Below are 17,561 nucleotides of genomic sequence, written 5' to 3' on the forward strand. Positions count from 1 at the left end.
AGTGACCAGAGAAACCAGAGATACACCCATTTGAAACAATTTTTAATGGTTCAACTCACATTACCGTGAAGACAGACAAAAGTGAGAGGGAGCATATGGGTGAGTGGAAGAAGAATTATGATAAAAACCTTTATATAATATATATATATATATATATATATATATATAGCCATTCTGTACTATTAAACATCTTACTGCTGCAAACAAGTTTGCTTCTCATTAATTTCTTTATTTTAAAACCACACAAATACTAATAGCATTTATTGTTGAATGTTCAATGAGACCAGCATATTGCTTTTGTTGGTGATGCCACGAGACAATTGAGTAGTGTATTAAAAGAAAAACAGTATTTTTACTTCCAGTGCTTGTTAGGGGCTTTGACCCAGAATTCAAATGATCCCAGAATAGAGAGATATTCTTTCAAATAGCTCATCGGAGTCTTTGAACCAGTCCAACCAGACGTCTCATATCAAACAGGATGTTGCTTCTGGACCTCAGCGAGAGTTCAAGTTAGTGCCCAATGCCAAGCTGAAGGTAATCTTCGTTATAGTCCCAGCCTTCACTCCAAAATTCAGCCTGCACTCTGCTACCACATTTATGCAGTGCACCTTGATATTATATGATGTTTATAGAGGTCAATTAAATGCTGGATATCTTCATGGTACTGCAAGATGTGAGTTCCCCTTCAAGAATAAAATATCCCATCAGATACTTTGTGAAACACCTAAAAACAAATTCCTGCATTTAGAGAGAATTTGAAAAACTAACTGTTGTGCCTGAGGAGAGGAGCTGTGAACCAGCCATTATATGCCTTGAAGATTGATTGCCTGGAACCTGACTCAGTATTCAATGGGAAGCCAGTGTAGACAGCAGAGTAAAGATAGGATATTCATTCTACTTGACCTCTCTGTAATTTTTAATGTAGTTCACTATGAAGTGTGGTTAATCCAACATAGCTAAAGGAGACAATGCAGCACCGCAATGTCGACAACGTTACTCCTCTTTACATCCCACCCCTGGTTCCCCCTCCTCTAGCATATCCAACAAATGGCTCATTTCTACTTTCAAGCCCCTTCACAGTCAATCCTCACCCTGTCTGTCTTTCATTTGCTATCAGTGCTCACCTCCAATTGGCCCATGATGCCAGCTGGCCTCCATAACTCATTTGTTAAGTTTTCAAATAAGCCCCTTTGTGCTTTCTCACATAACTCCCCGTCGTGCTTAGGAAGAGCTCACCATAAACATTCACAAAGCTACCCCATTATCTTCCTTCAAATCCCTCCTCAGAACTCTCCCTTGCTGTGATGCCTACAAACCCCCCCCCCCCCCAACAACCCTTGACGACAGGGTGCTTGTGTGTTGTAACCACTGCTTATGACCAATATTGTCTCATTGTCTCCTTGTACTCCATCTGTCTACATCCATATGTTGTCTCGTCTTGTATTTAGACTGTAAGCTCCTTGGGCCAAGGATTGTCTTTTTGTACTGTGTTTGCACAGCACCTAGCACAATGGGGTCCTCGTCCATGACTCGGACTCATAGGGGTCAATAATAATCATTCCTCTCTAATGGCATGTAGTGTACCAATCAGCAACTGTTTCTCTTCCATAATCATCTTGCCTAAAAAGTCTTCGGAGCTGCCCTTCTCCTCTCTTCCAGTATGTATGTGAGATCACATCAATGTCTAGCAAGATGCTATAGACTCCACTGCTAACACCACCTAGATTAAATCCAGCTCTACATTGTCATTTTCCTCAGACACAACCAATGCTACCAGAAGGATGCCTACACATGCTCCTGAATAAAAGAAAGATGACAAGCTCAACTCAAGCAAAACCAAAGTAACACTGATCAGAAAAGGGGAACTGATTTGAAGGAATAACTGAGAGTCTGGCCCTGCCCCTGCTTTCTTCACTTCAAGCGGTGCAAAATCTTGAGTCCTGCTAGACTCTTCATTAGATCTAGATTCCCAGTGGCAAAATAATCCACATTCATCAAGCTAAGAAATGGGAGCCTTTCCTTCTGGACAAGGATTTGACTACAAGAATCCACAAGTTTAATCACCTCCAGAATGATTACTCCTGGGGGAATTCTGCATCACTGCATGTGTGCAGAATTCACATCCCAGGCAGATTTCTTTACTTCCCTGCAGAAAAATGACTTCTGATTGGGAAGCCTCGAGAGTGGTCATGTGCCCCTCCCCAGCAGCACAGGCAGATCAGTTTGGGTGCCTGGAGAAGCCAGTAGAGACATAAATTACCACCAGGGAGGTTGGGCAGTCATGTGTGTGACAGAGAAAGACACACTGTCCCTCTTACACACACTCAGCATGGAGGGGAAAGGCTTTGGGTTGTTTTTGAGGAGGTAGGCATGGGGCAGTCTTGGTCCTCTCAGGCAGAGCAGAATAGCAGCCTATTTAGTGACTTGTTCTTAGTGAACTGTTCCTGTTATCTTTGTGAATCCCGCAGGGGTACAAAGCAGGTGTAAAAGTTTTAAGGCTCCTTTACATTGCCAGAATGGGGTAAAGGAGTCTTATTTTAAAGGACAGTATGGCTTATAAATGCTTATGGTACTTTAGTGATTAGACTAAATTTTTGGACTGAAAACACTTCCTATCAAAATATGCTCCATGAACTGTTTGCTACCGACTTTTCTGGAGATGGTCAGTAGCTAATTTAAATTGTGAGTTTGATTCCTCAGCCCTCACTTGCTCTTCAGTTGCCTAAGATGTAACACTGAGCATATGACTGCATATATTTGTTGACTAATAACTAGAAATAAAAGGGTCAAATTACTATTAGACAAATTACTATTAGACTATTAGACAAAGGAGGTTTGGGGATTTCCTCCAATGCTCCCCACTCCCATTCTCCATCCATTGTATAGTAAGATAAATAACCAAAATAACTGACATCAGAACAATTATATTGTGTTATTATTACAAATAAAATATGCAGATTTTTTAATTTTTTGGAGCAGAATTCCCCCAGAAGTAAATTATTAATGCCACTCTGTATCTGGGGCTAGAAGAGGAAGTAACAGACTTTTTAACTTGTGCAGAATGTCGTAGCCTCTCTCTCTTCAGTCAGATAGGCGAGTGGTGAGCACATCAACTCTGTACACCAATCTTTCCACAGGCTTTACAGTCCACCTTCTATTACCAGTTCAAGGACTTGGTCCCAATCTTAAAAGACGTCAGTGGGCCAGGAGGACCTAGCTACATCAGAGATCTCATCTCCATATACGTACCAACAAGACAGATGTGCTTTTCTGAGACAGTGCATCTGACAAAGCCTAAAATGAAGTATGAGAGAACTGTAGATAAAGCATTTTTGGCTTAGTAACAAGCTTTGAGAGGAGTTAGGAATATAGGACTCCTGAGGCATTGAATCCAGTTCTCTGCTATCACAGGCAACCCCATCATATACTCCCATTCATAAATTTATCAAGCTCCATCTTAAAACTAGTTAGGCTGTTTGCCCCCACTACTCCTACTGGGAGGCTGTTCCAGAACCTCACTCCTCTAATGGTTAGAAACCTTATTCTACTTTCCAAACTAAATTTATTCATGGCCAGGTTATACCTATATGTCCTTGCTCCATCATTGTCCCTTAGCTTAAATAGCTCTTCTCCCTACCTGATGTCTCCCCGGATATATTTAGACAGAACAGTCATATCCCCACTCAGCCTTCATTTTGCTACATTAAACAAGCCAAGCTTTTTTAATCTCCTCTCATAAGATTCTTCCGAAACAGAGACCAATCCAGAGTCTGAAAAAGCCAGTTTCCATTCAGAGCCTCCCTATGACGAAAAGGGGAAGAGCAGATGACACCCTACTTGTCTTCATGTAATCACCTCACAGATCTAATTTACCTGCGAAGCACTTCAATATCACAACAACAAAAACTACACGGAAAACCTTCAATAAGCAGAGTGAGTGTCAGACAAGTCTATTTACTAAGCCCTGCCAGTATGCACACACTAGAAGAAACAGTCCCTGCCCTGAGAAAGTTACAAATAGCCTATTTAACTGGAATGCCTTCCAAGGAACAAGGAATGTCTTCTGCGCTAGATGCAAAAGAGTGTATGCAACGTATAATTAACAGCATGTCCCTGGCTTTTAACTTATGCCCTGTCATGACAACGACATATGCTGAGCTCCCACAGCGAATGTCCTGTAGCTGGCACTGCCCTATCCCAGCGCAGACCGAGTCCCCTCCCGAGACTGCAACATGAGTACTAACGTCCTGCCTCCCGTTAACTGTGAAATCCACTCACAGAAACACGGACAACAGTAAATCCAGTCCACTTAAGACAGACAGAACCACGTCAGGTAGGCTCCGAGCCCCGGGCCCCGCTGGCTTTACCACCATTTCCTTACATCGTTTTTCCTTGTTGGTGTGGGAAGGTGCGAGGCGGACTGCGCAGAGCGCTGTCAGACTGGCCCGGCGGGGACCGCGGCCCTCGACCCGCGCGCGGTGCCAGGGGACACCTGTTACAGCCGCGAGGCGCCCGCAGGCAGCGACGGCCTCTGCTCGCGGGGCCCGGCCGGAATCAGTGCTGGTCACCGCCGTGACTGCGGGGGCGCGGGGGACGAAACGCCGCTGGTGGCCGGGCGCCTGGCGGTCAGGGAGAGCGGGGCCGCCCCTCCAGACCAGAGACGCGGGCGCGGCGCCGCCGCGGCGGGGACCGGGCACTGACACACGGGGCGGGGGCTGTTCGCAGCTAGAGCCGCAGGGGGCGGTGCTGCCCGGTCTCTGCGCGGAGCGGGGTTACCGGGGCCAACTCCCCCTTACCGCGGGGCCCGGGCAGGCGAGCGCAAGGACAGGGGCGTGTCTCCTCCTCAGGGCGCAGCGGCTCCGCCTCCAGCCCATTTAACGCCGCAGCCGTCACCGCAGCTCGCAAAGACCCGGCCGCTGCCGCGCAACAGGGAACCGCAGCGGCTTCCTCTTCCTGTCACGTGCCTAGGGCGGCCCGGAAACACCGCAGTCTCCTAAGGGAGGCTCTCGCTGGACAGGGCGACCCCTCTCGGCGGGCTGGAGCAACCGCCCGGTCACCACTGTCCTCGCCGCGCTCGGCAAGGAAGTGGGGAGGGCGATGGAGCGAGCAAATAGGAGGCCAGGCAGGCGGCAGGGGGCGTGGCTCCTCTTGGGTCAGCGGGGGGGAGGGGGGAATGAAGGGGAAGGGTGGCACAGCTGATCTGGGACTGTGGGAGGCAGGGGGAGAGGTCCTGAGTCCGGCGTGGGGAGGGGGAACTAAACTAGGGCAACAGGATCATCAGGCCCGAGGCAGGCCCCCAGGGCACCTGTCAGCAGCACCATTGCTTTTTACGGAATTTATATGTTAAAAAATTAACTTTCTAGCCCTTTTGCTGACTAGAAGCCCCTTGGCAGGTGATACTGGAGTGCCTGCCATCTCCTGAGCCTGCGTGCAGCCTGACACCATCATCACCCTAAGAAGGGAGAACTGCCCCCTTCATCTCACTGGCCGGTTAACTCTGAGTCATAATGGCAAGTGAAATATTATAAACAAAAGTAATTTTCCCTCTGTTGATATTCACCCCTTCTTGTCAACTGTTGAGAATAGGCTACTTCCACCTTAATTGAATTGGCCTTCCTAGCACTGACCCCCCCCCCCCCGTAAGACAACTCCCATCTTTTCGTGTGCTGTAATATATATACTGCTTACTGTATTTTTCACTCTATGCATCTGATGAAGTGGGTTTTAGCCCAAGAAAGCTTATGCCCAAATAAATGTGTTAGTCTCTAAGGTGCCACAAGAACTCCTCATTGTTTTTGCAGATACAGACTAACACGGCTACCACTCTTAAACCTGTCATTGTTAACCTTGTTCTTTATGCAGCACTATCAGTGTAGTAGCTGCTTTACCTGCAAATATGAAGACAAAGTCCCTGCCCCAAAGAGTTTGCAACCAAGCAGACAAGAGAGGGATGTAATGTAGGATGCAACAAAAGCAAAGTTGATTGCATATTGAAGTGTATGATGTTTGTGTATCATCAGCTGGCTTCATGACAGGGACAGCTAAGAGCTGTTATGCTGGTCACTTAAATAAAACATCCAGCTAAGCTGGTATTGTAAGTTAAATTTGGGAGTATGACGAGGCTTGAGTATCACTTCTCTAACACTCTCTTGGTGAAGGTTTCCTCAGAAGCAAGGTGAAAGTTTGAAGAACTAAACTTAAATACAATTGTTAAATGGTGAAATGTAAAACTAAACAACACAGAGTGGTTAAAAACAGCAGTATCTGATCAACTCTGGATCCTTTTTCACTGATCTACAGCCACTGACCTTTTGGCACAGTTTTAAGTGCAGCATGTACTACTTCTGCCTCTTCTTTTAAAACTAATTAGTCTGTGCTGTTATAAAATAGTGTTAAGTAAGTTGCATGTGAAAGACATATTGCACAACTTCTCTGTAGAGTTGATCTGAAAATTGGGTTACTACAATCCTTATAATGTACAGAAGAACATAGGTTTTTAACTTGAAAATTGCCACGAAACACAAAGTAAATAATGCACTTCTATCATTTTTCACATAAGGATCTCAAATCACTTTACAGCCCCAGTTTCAGATAGGCAAGGGGCACAAGGTTCACATTACACATAACGGAAAAGCAGATTATCATGTGGGGTTGAAAGCAGAAGTTATTTAACAGTACTTTGCAACTCTACACAACAGTTCAGGATAAGAAGTGAAGAAGTCCATATCCCATTAAAACTGCAAGGGAATTACCTGATTTGGAATTTGTTCAGTACTTCCGAATTAAAACCCCTTTGTTTGCAAAGAATACCATAGAAACTTTAATAACCATAAGTGTTCAGGACTTTGGCTTTACGTCTAATCAGAAAGCATCTTCAGCAGCTCAGAGTCCTCTAGCATCAGTACTAATTCAGGGGGAAATGTGACACAGAATCACTCACACCTGCAACACCTAGGATTTGGATTTTGTCCTTTCAAAGACAGACTCAACGCAAACATGTATAGCTAATTAGATCTGATAGGATCACAGTAATACAATGAAAAATGATGTCCAAATTAGGGATATAAATAACATATAAAAACAGTAACCGTGTAATGGTTAAACGTTTACCTGGGAAACTAGGGGTGTGGAGGGGTATAGAGGGGTGTTATGTTTTAGGTGGGGCTCCGCTGCTGTTGCCACGCCCAGGGATCCCTGCTGCTGCCCCCGCATCTGGGGCCCTGCCGCCGCCCAGCATACCAGCATGCCCAGGGTCCCGGCAGCCGGGACAGACCCCAGCCACAGGGCTGGCAGCCCAGAGGGACCCCGGGCGTGCCGGGATGCCGGGCAGCAGCAGGGTGGCAGCCGGGACCCCAGCCATGGAGCTGATAGCCAGGCCAGACCCCGGCAGCCGGGACCCCATCTGGGACGGACCCAGGTGCACTGGGATGCAGGGCAGCAGCCAAGACCTCGGGCGTGGGGCTGGTAGCCCAGAGGAATCCCGGGCAAGCGGGGCGGCAGCCAGGACCCTGGGCGGAGTTTAACCATAAACAGAAACTGATAAGCATCAAGCTTATCAGTTAACTGGTTAAACCCTTACATCCTTAGTCCAAATTCTGCCTCAGACTTTTGTATACAACTCCTATCACCTTTGATGAGGTGATTGCAATTTGGTCTGTACTGTGAGTGAGCATCTCTTTGTGGTCAGTAAACCTCATTCATATTTACCATTGGTTGCATAAATTTTCATAGAATCACAGAAATATAGGGCTGGAAAGGACCTCAAGAGGTCATCAAGTCCAGCCCCCTGCACTGAGGCAGGGCCACACATAAACCTAAAACATCCCTGACAGGTGTTTGTCCAGCCTGTTCTTAAAAACCTCCAGTGACAGGGGATTCCACAACCTCCCTTGGAAGCTTAATCCAGAGTTTAACTACCCTGAGAGTGAGAGTTAGAAAGTTTTTCCTTATATCTAACTTGAGTGTCCCTTGCTGCAGATTAAGCCCATTATTTCTTGTCCTACCTCCAGTGGAAATAGAATCATATTCTCACAGCTCTGCAAGTCTCTCATTCATGAAGAGCTGAGATATGACTGAAATTCTTCCAAGTTACTGGCAGTGAATAGTTTTAAATAATCCATTACTTCTGTCATTGCACAAAAGGTCCAGCTACAGTGATACATGATGACATGATGACACTATGACACATAAACATTTTGTGCTAAGCTTTGATAAGTACCTCGAGACTTATTCTTATGATGGTCTAATTGTCAATACCTGTGGACTTTAACTTAAAAATCTACAGCGTCATCCTTCGTATACTGTTTTGTTAATTGACTGAAACAGTTGAAGCAGTATCAAGGGATATGCTTCTAGGTGGATATATCTTGTGTTTGTAACTCATAAAACAATATACTGTGTACATCTTCTATAATGTATCATTCATGAGGGGCAAGGTTAAAAGAAAATTTACAATCTGATAATTTCTCACACTAACCACAAAATATAACTGTCTCTGGTAGGATCTATAACAGACTGGACAAAGTGCCTGTAAAAGATTGCATAGAATTTGCGTGCAGCTTCAGCACTATATTAGTCATATAATCATTTTTTTAAATTCCAAGTTTTTCTAACTTCAGACTCTTAATTCTATTGCCACAAAAACAAAACAACAACCTCTAGAATGAGTTAATGCACAGGGTTACATATTTTAACACAAAAACATTATGAGAGTCTCTTTTAAGGCATGCACAACACTTTTACCTCTCTACCCATGCTCTCATTCTATAGGTGGGCTGAGGGACCCTTACATCTTGCTATACCAATTTTAACTTTGCCCTTGTGACATTATGTTCTTTAATGACACAGTACAACCTTCAGTTAATGTTGGGAGAAGATACGAGGAGGTCTTTAATTTATATTGTGAAAATGTATAGAGTTGGAGTATCCATATGACAGGAAGAAGAGTAGTAAGGGGAGAGCTCTGGGCCATACTGGGAGGGTAGGTGGGATGACATAAATCTATTCTCATGTGCAACGCGAACAAGGACCTGAAATAAGATTGGTGAGGGCAACTTGGACTCTTCCATTGTCCGATTCACTTCAAATGTGGTAGAAATATTCTACCTCAGTCCAAGACCCACACTATTAGATTTTAGCATACTATTCTTTTATGGATATTAGAGTGGAGAATGGCAATATCAGGCTTACCATGGAAATTCAGTGGCAACCTGAACTATGGAATAGCTGGTGCAACCCCATATTAGTTTAATTGCACATTCAAAGACAGTTTAGTTACCAGAGAGGAAAAAATACAAACATTTTGAATGCGAAAGGAATACCTCACCTAATTGTTTTTCTGTCTTTAAGTTAAATGTTAACTTAGTTCCCTTCAAAATTTCTAGGAATATCCTTCTTCTACTGAGTTGATGAAAATTTTTATCCTAAAAACATTTTATATAAAAAATAAGGAGTTGAAATTATAACCTCTGCTATAATTTTTCCTGCACAGACTGTAGAATCACTAGCATCATGCTGACAGGTTTCAGAGTAGCAGCCGTGTTAGTCTGTATTCTCAAAAAGAAAAGGAGGACTTGTGGCACCTTAGAGACTAACAAATTTATTTGAGCATAAGCTTTGGTGAGCTACAGCTCACTTCATCGGATGCATTCAGGGGAAAATACAGTGGGGAGATATATATACATAGAGGACATGAAACAATGCGTATTACCATACACACTGTAATGAGAGTGATCACTTAAGGTGAGCTATTACCAGCAGGAGAGCGGGGGGGGGGACCTTTTGTGATAATCAAGGTGGGCCATTTCCAGCAGTTGACAAGAACGTCTGAGGAACAGTGGGGGGTTGAGGGGGGAAATAAACATGGGGAAATAGTTTTACTTTGTGTCATGACCCATCCACTCCCAGTCTCTATTCAAGCCTAAGTTAATTGTATCCAGTTTGCAAATTAATTCCAATTCAGCAGTCTCTCATTGGAGTCTGTGTTTGAAGTTTTTTTGTTGAAGAATTGCAACTTTTAGGTCTGCAATCGAGTGACCAAAGAGATTGAAGTGTTCTCCAACTGGTTTTTGAATGTTATAATTCTTGACATCTGATTTGTGTCCATTTATTCTTTTACGTAGAGACTGTCCAGTTTGACCAATGTACATGGCAGAGGGGCATTGCTGGTACATGATGGCATATATCACATTGGTAGATGTGCAGGTGAATGAGCCTCTGATAGTGTGGCTGATGTGATTAGGCCCTATGATGGTGTCCCCTGAATAGATATGTGGACACAGTTGGCAACGGGCTTTGTTGCAAGGATAGGTTCCTGGGTTAGTGGTTCTGTTGTGTGGTTGCTGGTGAGTATTTGGGTTGGGGGGCTGTCTGTAAGCAAGGACTGGCCTGTCTCCCAAGATCTGTGAGAGTGATGGGTCGTCCTTCAGGATAGGTTGTAGATCCTTGATGATGCTGGAGAGGTTAGAGAGGTTTTAGTTGGGGGCTGAAGGTGATGGCTAGTGGCGTTCTGTTATTTTCTTTGTTTGGCCTGTCCTATAGTAGGTGACTTCTGGGTACTCTTCTGGCTCTGTCAGTCATGCTATAACACATTTGAAAAGTTAATGGAAAGAGAGGGAATTAAAACTTTAAACACATTGGTTTATGCATTTATTTTCAATGTCTTATCTAACTGACATTATCCTGTAGTGCCATTACTGAACAATAAACACACAAGGAGAATGGGTGGGAATTATTCCATGTTCATAGGTCAGATTGCATTCTGGAAGGGAAGGAGTATAGGAGGAGCCATGAGGTTCACCTTTGGGGGTTTCCTACAAATCTTTTTCTCAAGGACTAAAGGGGAAGGGAACCCCAAATTCCATGGACACTTGGCCCCTCCACACTGCTTCTCTATCATCCCCTTTTCCCTGGCAGTACAGTTCCCATAGGTACAATATTGCAACTGGCTGGACCACACCATTGCAACCATCCACACCCTTCTGGTCCGCCCCCACAGATATTCCCTAGGACGGGAGCCCTGAAATCCTGAGGAGTCCAATCCTCAAGGAGAATCCACATCTGGTCTTCTGTGTGACTAGCCAAAGGGGAAAAGGGGACTTTGTTAGGCAATGCCCCAGCATGAGCTGTGGCATCCTTTTCACTCATCAAAGCTGAGGAGAGGATTTTGTCCAAAGGGAATGAATTCTGTTGATTTACATAATGGTGAAGTTACTTTGGCAATTCCAATGCCAGTCTGAAATCATTATGATTTTCATTGTGTTGACATGTTGTACTTTGACCACTCTATCTGTAGTGTTTCAGGAATACAGAGACCACCTCCTCTCCCATTTGCAATCCCATAAGATCCCTGCTATAGCTAGAGCAGTTTCTCATGTGGAGGGATGCTGCTTAAGTATATGGGATGCAAAGAGGTGTATACATACTGAAAATAGACAATACATTAGCACTTTGTATGCCGGTATTTTCAGTGTGTAATTAAAGAGATAAATTAATTGAGGTTTTAAGACCCTAAGTGTGACCATAAAGTCAGATGGAAAAAGTCTTCTCGACTCTAAATATGTAGTTTTGTTTGCTTGTCTTTTATAGGTGCCACTCTATCGCTTGGACATGAAAGGAAAAACACAATAGCCTCTAATTATATTAGACCTACCAAAATAAGTTGCATCCATGTTACTGGGAGCAGAATTTGGCCCAGTAATTTGTATTGTCTTTACTGGCTTAACAGCACTCAACTCTGTTTTAGTACACCACGTTATTTTTGTATTTAATGTACTTTAAATGCCTGGGTTTTGTTTCATGAAAATAATACAGTCAGGCAGGCACACACAGAATGGAAATCAATATTTGCTGAATGGAAAAGGACTAAATTGGTAGTGGGAAATGTTTTTTCTAGTCCCTAAAATGTATTATAAACTGTGTCAAATTTAAAACAAACACTTGGAGCCCCATCCTGTTTTCACAGAAATGAGGGGCAAAACTTTTACTTGACAGTGTCCCTTATGATAACCCTTTTTAAAATATAGTAAGAAGATTCTTATATGGTGTAAATTAGCATAGTGCCACTGGCTTCAATGGAACTAAACCAATTTATATCATTTTAAGATCTGGCCCAATATAAGCTTCTTGTTGATATTTAAATTTTATATGTGACAAGATGAATAGGAAATCTATGTATAATGCATGGACAGACAGAGGAGAGATAAAATATGATATAAATGAATGTTACATTTTTTTAAAGTGTGCCAAAGTCCTCTTGTCTTGTGTAGGCAAGCATTCCCATGTAGTCTCAGTTCTAATATTAGTTTAAACATTAAAAACGAACATTTATCATGACAAAAAATAAATTTAAAAAAAAACAATTTGTGGCAGAATACTTTCTTCCTCTTTACCTCCCAGGCATCTGAGTGAACCTCTCTTGCCCACTGTCTCTTGTTTTACATCTTCCTGCTACTGTGGAATTCTTATATTTTCCTCTAAAGCAGCTGGTACTAGTGTCAGAGACTGGACATGATGGATCTTGGGTATGCCAATTCCTATGTTCAAAGGGTTGCTCAGATGGGATCCAAGGCACTAACTCTCTTCTCATTTTGGGAAGCAATGTTTTTCTCCTTTAAACTCCTTTCTATCCTCTCTCACCACTAAAAGCCTTTTGTAAGAATGATACAAATGCCTTTCTGTAGATCAGTGACTCTGAGAGATTCCTACTGCAAGTGTCTGTCACTGCTGTTTCTCTGCTATTAGATTTTGGAATAGTCTCACTAGGAATTAGTGGAAGCCCCAGCTGTCACATTTTAAACTACATTGTATGTCTAGAGCACCAGAAAATGTACTCTAGGGAACAGTTCTGCATTAGTAGAGAAGTGGGATAGATGATCTGTCAGGTCTTTTCCATTTATAATTTATCTGATTCTGTATCTCCATGGCGTAATTGTATTCCACTAACCAGAGAGTGATAGTCTCCTATATCTCAGAACACGAGTTTTCACAGTGCCACCATATCAGCATGACAATACAGAGTGTCCTGTTATTTGGGGCCTCATCTAAAGCCCAATGAAATAAATAGGGGTCTTTCCACTGATTTAAATGAGCCTCAGATCAGGCCCCCACGCATTTTTTATCATTGTTAATTTTGAAGGAATTTAAATGGAAACTTCTCATTTGTCTCACCTTTCCTCCCTTTTGATCTGATCATACACTTAGGGATGGATTATACTCTTATCAAACAAATTACATGTCAAACCGGTTTTAATTGCATTATTTCACATACAATACAAGGTTATTTATTTTCATATAATCAGAGTGATAGATATAACAGTACAATGATTGAAAGATATGAACAGTTCATCCAAGTGCATTAAATATCTTTGAGCATTATACAGAAATTTAGCTAGAGTTACATCTAATCAGTTTCCAGTACAATGCAGAAAATCATTGGTCAAAAATTCAGCTACCCATACATATCTTCAAAAGGAATGTCCTGGAGTATTTATTATTAAGTGTTTAATCCTTTTTGATTGACTACAGTCTTAATGAAAGATAATGGATTTCAAGAAGGCAAACTTTAGCAAACTCAGGGAGTTGGTAGGTAAGATCACATGGAAAGGAAGTCTAAGGGGAAAACGGTTCAAGAGAGTTGGCAGTTTTTCAGAGACATGATTAAGGGCAGAAGAACAAACTATCCCACTGCATGGGAAAGGTAGGACGTATGGCAAGAGACCACCCTGGCTTAACCAGGAGACCTTCAATGATCTGAAACTCAAAAAAGAGTCCTACAAAAAATGGAAACTATGTCAAATTACAAAGGATGAATATAAACAAATAACACACATATGTAGGGACAACATTAGAAAGGCCAAGGCACAAATGAGATTAAACTAGTTAGAAACCTAAAAGGTAACAAGAAAACATTCTACAAATACATTAGAAGCAAGAGGAAGACCAAGGACAGGGTAGGCCTGTTACACAATGAGAAGGGAAAAACAAAAACTGCAAATGTGGAAATGGCAGAAGTGCTAAATGACTTTTTTGTTTCGGTTTTCACCAAAAAGGTTAGTAGCAATTGGACATCTAACATAGTGAAAATGAGGTATGGTCAGAGGCTAAAATAGGGAAAGAACAAGTTAAAATTACTTAGACAAATTAGTATCAGAGGGTAGCTGTGTTAGTCTGTATCCACAAGAACAACAAGGAGTCCGGTGGCACCTTAAAGACTAACAGATTTATTTGGGCATAAGCTTTTGTGGGTAAAACCCACTTCTTCGGATGCATGGAGTGAAAATTACAGATGCATTTCTCTTTGAAGTCTGTTTCTGAAGTTTTTTTGTTCAAGTATGGCTACTTTTAAATCTGTTATAGAATGTCCAGGAAGATTGAAGCGTTCTCCTACTGGCTTTTGTATGTTATCATTCCTGATGTCCAATTTGTGTCCATTTATTCTTTTACATAGAGACTTCAAAGAGAAACTGCAGAACTAAAATTCATTTGCAAGTTTAACACCATTAGTTTGGGCTTGAATAGGGACTGGGAGTGGCTGGTTCACTACAAAAGCAACTTTGCCTCTCCTGGAATTGACACCTCCTCATCAATTATTGGGAGTTAACTACATCCACCCTGATTGTATTGGCCCTGTCAACACTGGTTCTCCACTTATGAGGTAACTCCGTTCTCTTCATGTGTCAGTATAATAATGCCTGCATCTGTAATTTTCACTCCACGCATCTGAAGAAGTGGGTTTTACCCACAAAAGCTTATGCCCAAATAAATCTGTTAGTCTTTAAGGTGCCACCAGACTCCTTGTTGTTAGACAAATTAGATGTCAAGTCATCAGAGCCTGATGAAATACTTCCTAGAATACTCAAGGAGCTGACTGAGGCAATATCTGAGCCATTAGCAACTATCTTCGAAAGGTCATGGAAGAAGGAAGAGATTCCAGAGGACTGGAAAAGGGCAAATATAGTACCAATCTATAAAAAGGGAAATAAGGACATCTCAGGGAATTACAAACCAGTTATCTTAACTTCAGTACCCAGAAAGATAATGGAGCAAATAATTAAGCAATCAATTTGCAAACATCTAGAAGATAATAAGGTGATAAGTAACAGTCACCATGGATTTGTCAAGAACAAATCATGTTAAACCAACCTAACAGCTTTCTTTGACAGTGTAACAAGCCTTGCAGATAGAGGGGAAGTGGTAGATGTGGTATATCTTGTTTTTAGTAAGGCTTTTGATACAACCTAGATAGAGCTACTTTAAGGTGGGTGCATAACTGATTGGAAAACCATTCCCAGAGAGTAGTTATCAGCGGTTCACGGTCAAGCTGACGTCATTCTGGAATGTATTAGCAAGAGTGTGGTAATTCTTCTGCTCTGTTTCGTGTTGATTAGGCCTCAGCTGGAGTATTGTGTCTAGCTCTGGGCAACACATTTCAGGAAAGATATGGACAAATTGGAGAAAGTCCAGAGAAGAGCAACAAAAATTATTAAAGGTCCAGAAAAAATGACCTATGAGGGAAGATTGAAAAAACTAGGTTTGTTTAGTCTGGAGACGAGAAGACTGAGAGGGAACATGATAACAGTTTTCAAGTACGTAAAAGGTTGTTATAAGGAGGAGAGAGAAAAATTGTTGTTCCAAACCACTGAGGATAGGACAAGAAGCAATGGGCTTAAATTCCAGCAAGAGCAGTTTAGGTTGGACATTAGGAAAAAACTTCCTAACTGTCAGGGTGGTTAAGCACTGGAATAAATTGCCTAGGGAGGTTGTGGAATCTGCATCATTGGAGATTTTTAAGAGATAAACACCTTTCAGGGGTGCTCTAGATAATACTTTGTCCTGCCATGAGTGCAGGGGACAGGACTAGATGACCTCTTGAGGTCCCTTCCAGTCCTACAATTCTGTGATTCTATAATGGCTAAAGAAGAGTACAGAAGAATAGCACAAGCATGTAGGGACAAAATCAGGAAGGCCAAGGCACAAAATGAGTTACATCTAGCAAGGGATATAAAAGGCAATAATAAGAGGTTCTTTGAATATATTGAAGAAAGAAAGAAAGAAAGAAAGAAAGAAAGAAAGAAAGAAAGAAAGAAAGAAAGAAAGAAAGATGAAGTCCTCCACTTGGTGGGACAGGAGAGCTGTGACAGGGTTTACAGATCCCACACTAAGGCTAAGGGCATGATGGAGCAGAACTGGGCCAACGAGGCCCTGCCCCTCAGCAGCTGCAGAGTATGCTATAAATGGAGAACCTGCTTTAAAGGGGACTCTGACAGTCAGGTGTGGGGAGTGAAGGAGAAGTTGTCTGTAGAAAAAAAGCTAATTTGTAGCTCCTGGGACAGAGTGATCTACAGGAGATGGCTTTGTACTGTGGTTAAGACCTTTCCAGGAGGCCAGGGGCCTGTTCCTTTTTCTTTCCTCTTCTCCTTGACAAGGAGGAACAAATGGACACTGAGAAGTGACCTGAGAAGCCCCATTAACTATCTGAACTGTTGAGGCTGTTTGAACAATCCTTGCTGGGAGGGAAGAACGCTGCTGGGACTATGCCCCTAATTGAAGAGAGAACAGGGCAGGCTGCTGTGGTGGATCAGCAAGAGAGGACTGAGACACTCCTCACCTCTGGTTCCTGGGCTGAGACCTGGTGGAAACGGAGGGCCTGACTCCCCTTCCCCTTCTCCCTGACAAGGAGAACTCTGGGGATTATGGACTGTAACTTGGCTTGCCAGGCCCTCAGATTGCCCAGCAAGACCATTCCAGGACTTTGGTGACTGTTGAGCCATGTCTTGCCCACTAGGCATGCTTGTGAAGTGAAGCACACTGCAAGAGTTAATAACAAGAAGGCTGAGGTGTTTAATGCCTATTTTGCTTCAGTCTTCACTAAAAAGGTTAATGGTGATCAGACACTCAATACAATTAATATTAACATCAAAGAGGCAGGAATGCAAGCCAAAATAAGGAAAGAACATGTTAAAGAATAGGTAGATAAGTTAGATGTATTCAGGTTGGCAGGACCTTATGAATAGAGCCCTGCATGGATACAAAAATGTGGATCTGCATCTGATCCGCATCCGCCAGGATCAACCCACAATTCGACCCACGATCTGCTAGCCCAGGGGTGGGCAAACATTTTTGGCCCGAGTGCCACATCTGGGAATAGAAATTGGTGTTGGGGTGTGGGTGGGAGTGAGGGCTCTGGTTGGGGGTGCAGGCTCTGCGGTGGGGCCAGAAATGATGACTTCAGAGTGTGGGAGGGGGCTCCAGGCTAGGGTGTACAGGGGGAGGAGTGGGGTGTGTGGGGGGAGTGAGGGCTCTGGGGTGGGGCTGGGGATGAGAGGTTTGGGGTGTAGGAGGGTGCTCTAGGGTGGGACCAGGGGGTTTGGAGGGCAGGAGGGGGATCAGAGCTGGGACAGAGGGTTGGTGTATGGGGAGAGGCTCAGGGGTGCAGGATTGGGGTGCAGGCTCCAAGCAGCGCTTACCTCAAGCGGCTCCCAGAAACAACGGCATGTCCCTTCTCCGGCTCCTATGCGGAGGTGCGGCCCTGTCCGCAGGCACTGCCCCTGCAGCTCCCATTG

At 43.3% G+C, this 17,561-nt stretch overlaps 1 protein-coding gene across 8 annotated transcripts in view; it reads right to left on the minus strand.

Annotated features, from left to right (window-relative positions):
* Positions 1-4,982, minus strand: part of EXOC1 (exocyst complex component 1) — a 63,218-nt gene extending 58,236 nt beyond the window's left edge. For 7 of the 8 annotated variants that reach the window (XM_074951374.1, XM_074951375.1, XM_074951372.1 and 4 more), the window contains exon 1: positions 4,797-4,982. The gene's annotated coding sequence lies outside the window, so the exon portion shown is untranslated. Of the gene's footprint in view, positions 1-4,381; positions 4,535-4,796 lie in introns of those variants that run through there. The other variant, XM_074951373.1, reaches the window with a different exon arrangement.
* Positions 4,983-17,561: the final 12,579 nt, after the last annotated feature.

This window comes from Natator depressus, chromosome 4, assembly GCF_965152275.1.
Source record: "Natator depressus isolate rNatDep1 chromosome 4, rNatDep2.hap1, whole genome shotgun sequence".
In the NCBI taxonomy this organism is placed as follows: domain Eukaryota; kingdom Metazoa; phylum Chordata; order Testudines; family Cheloniidae; genus Natator; species Natator depressus.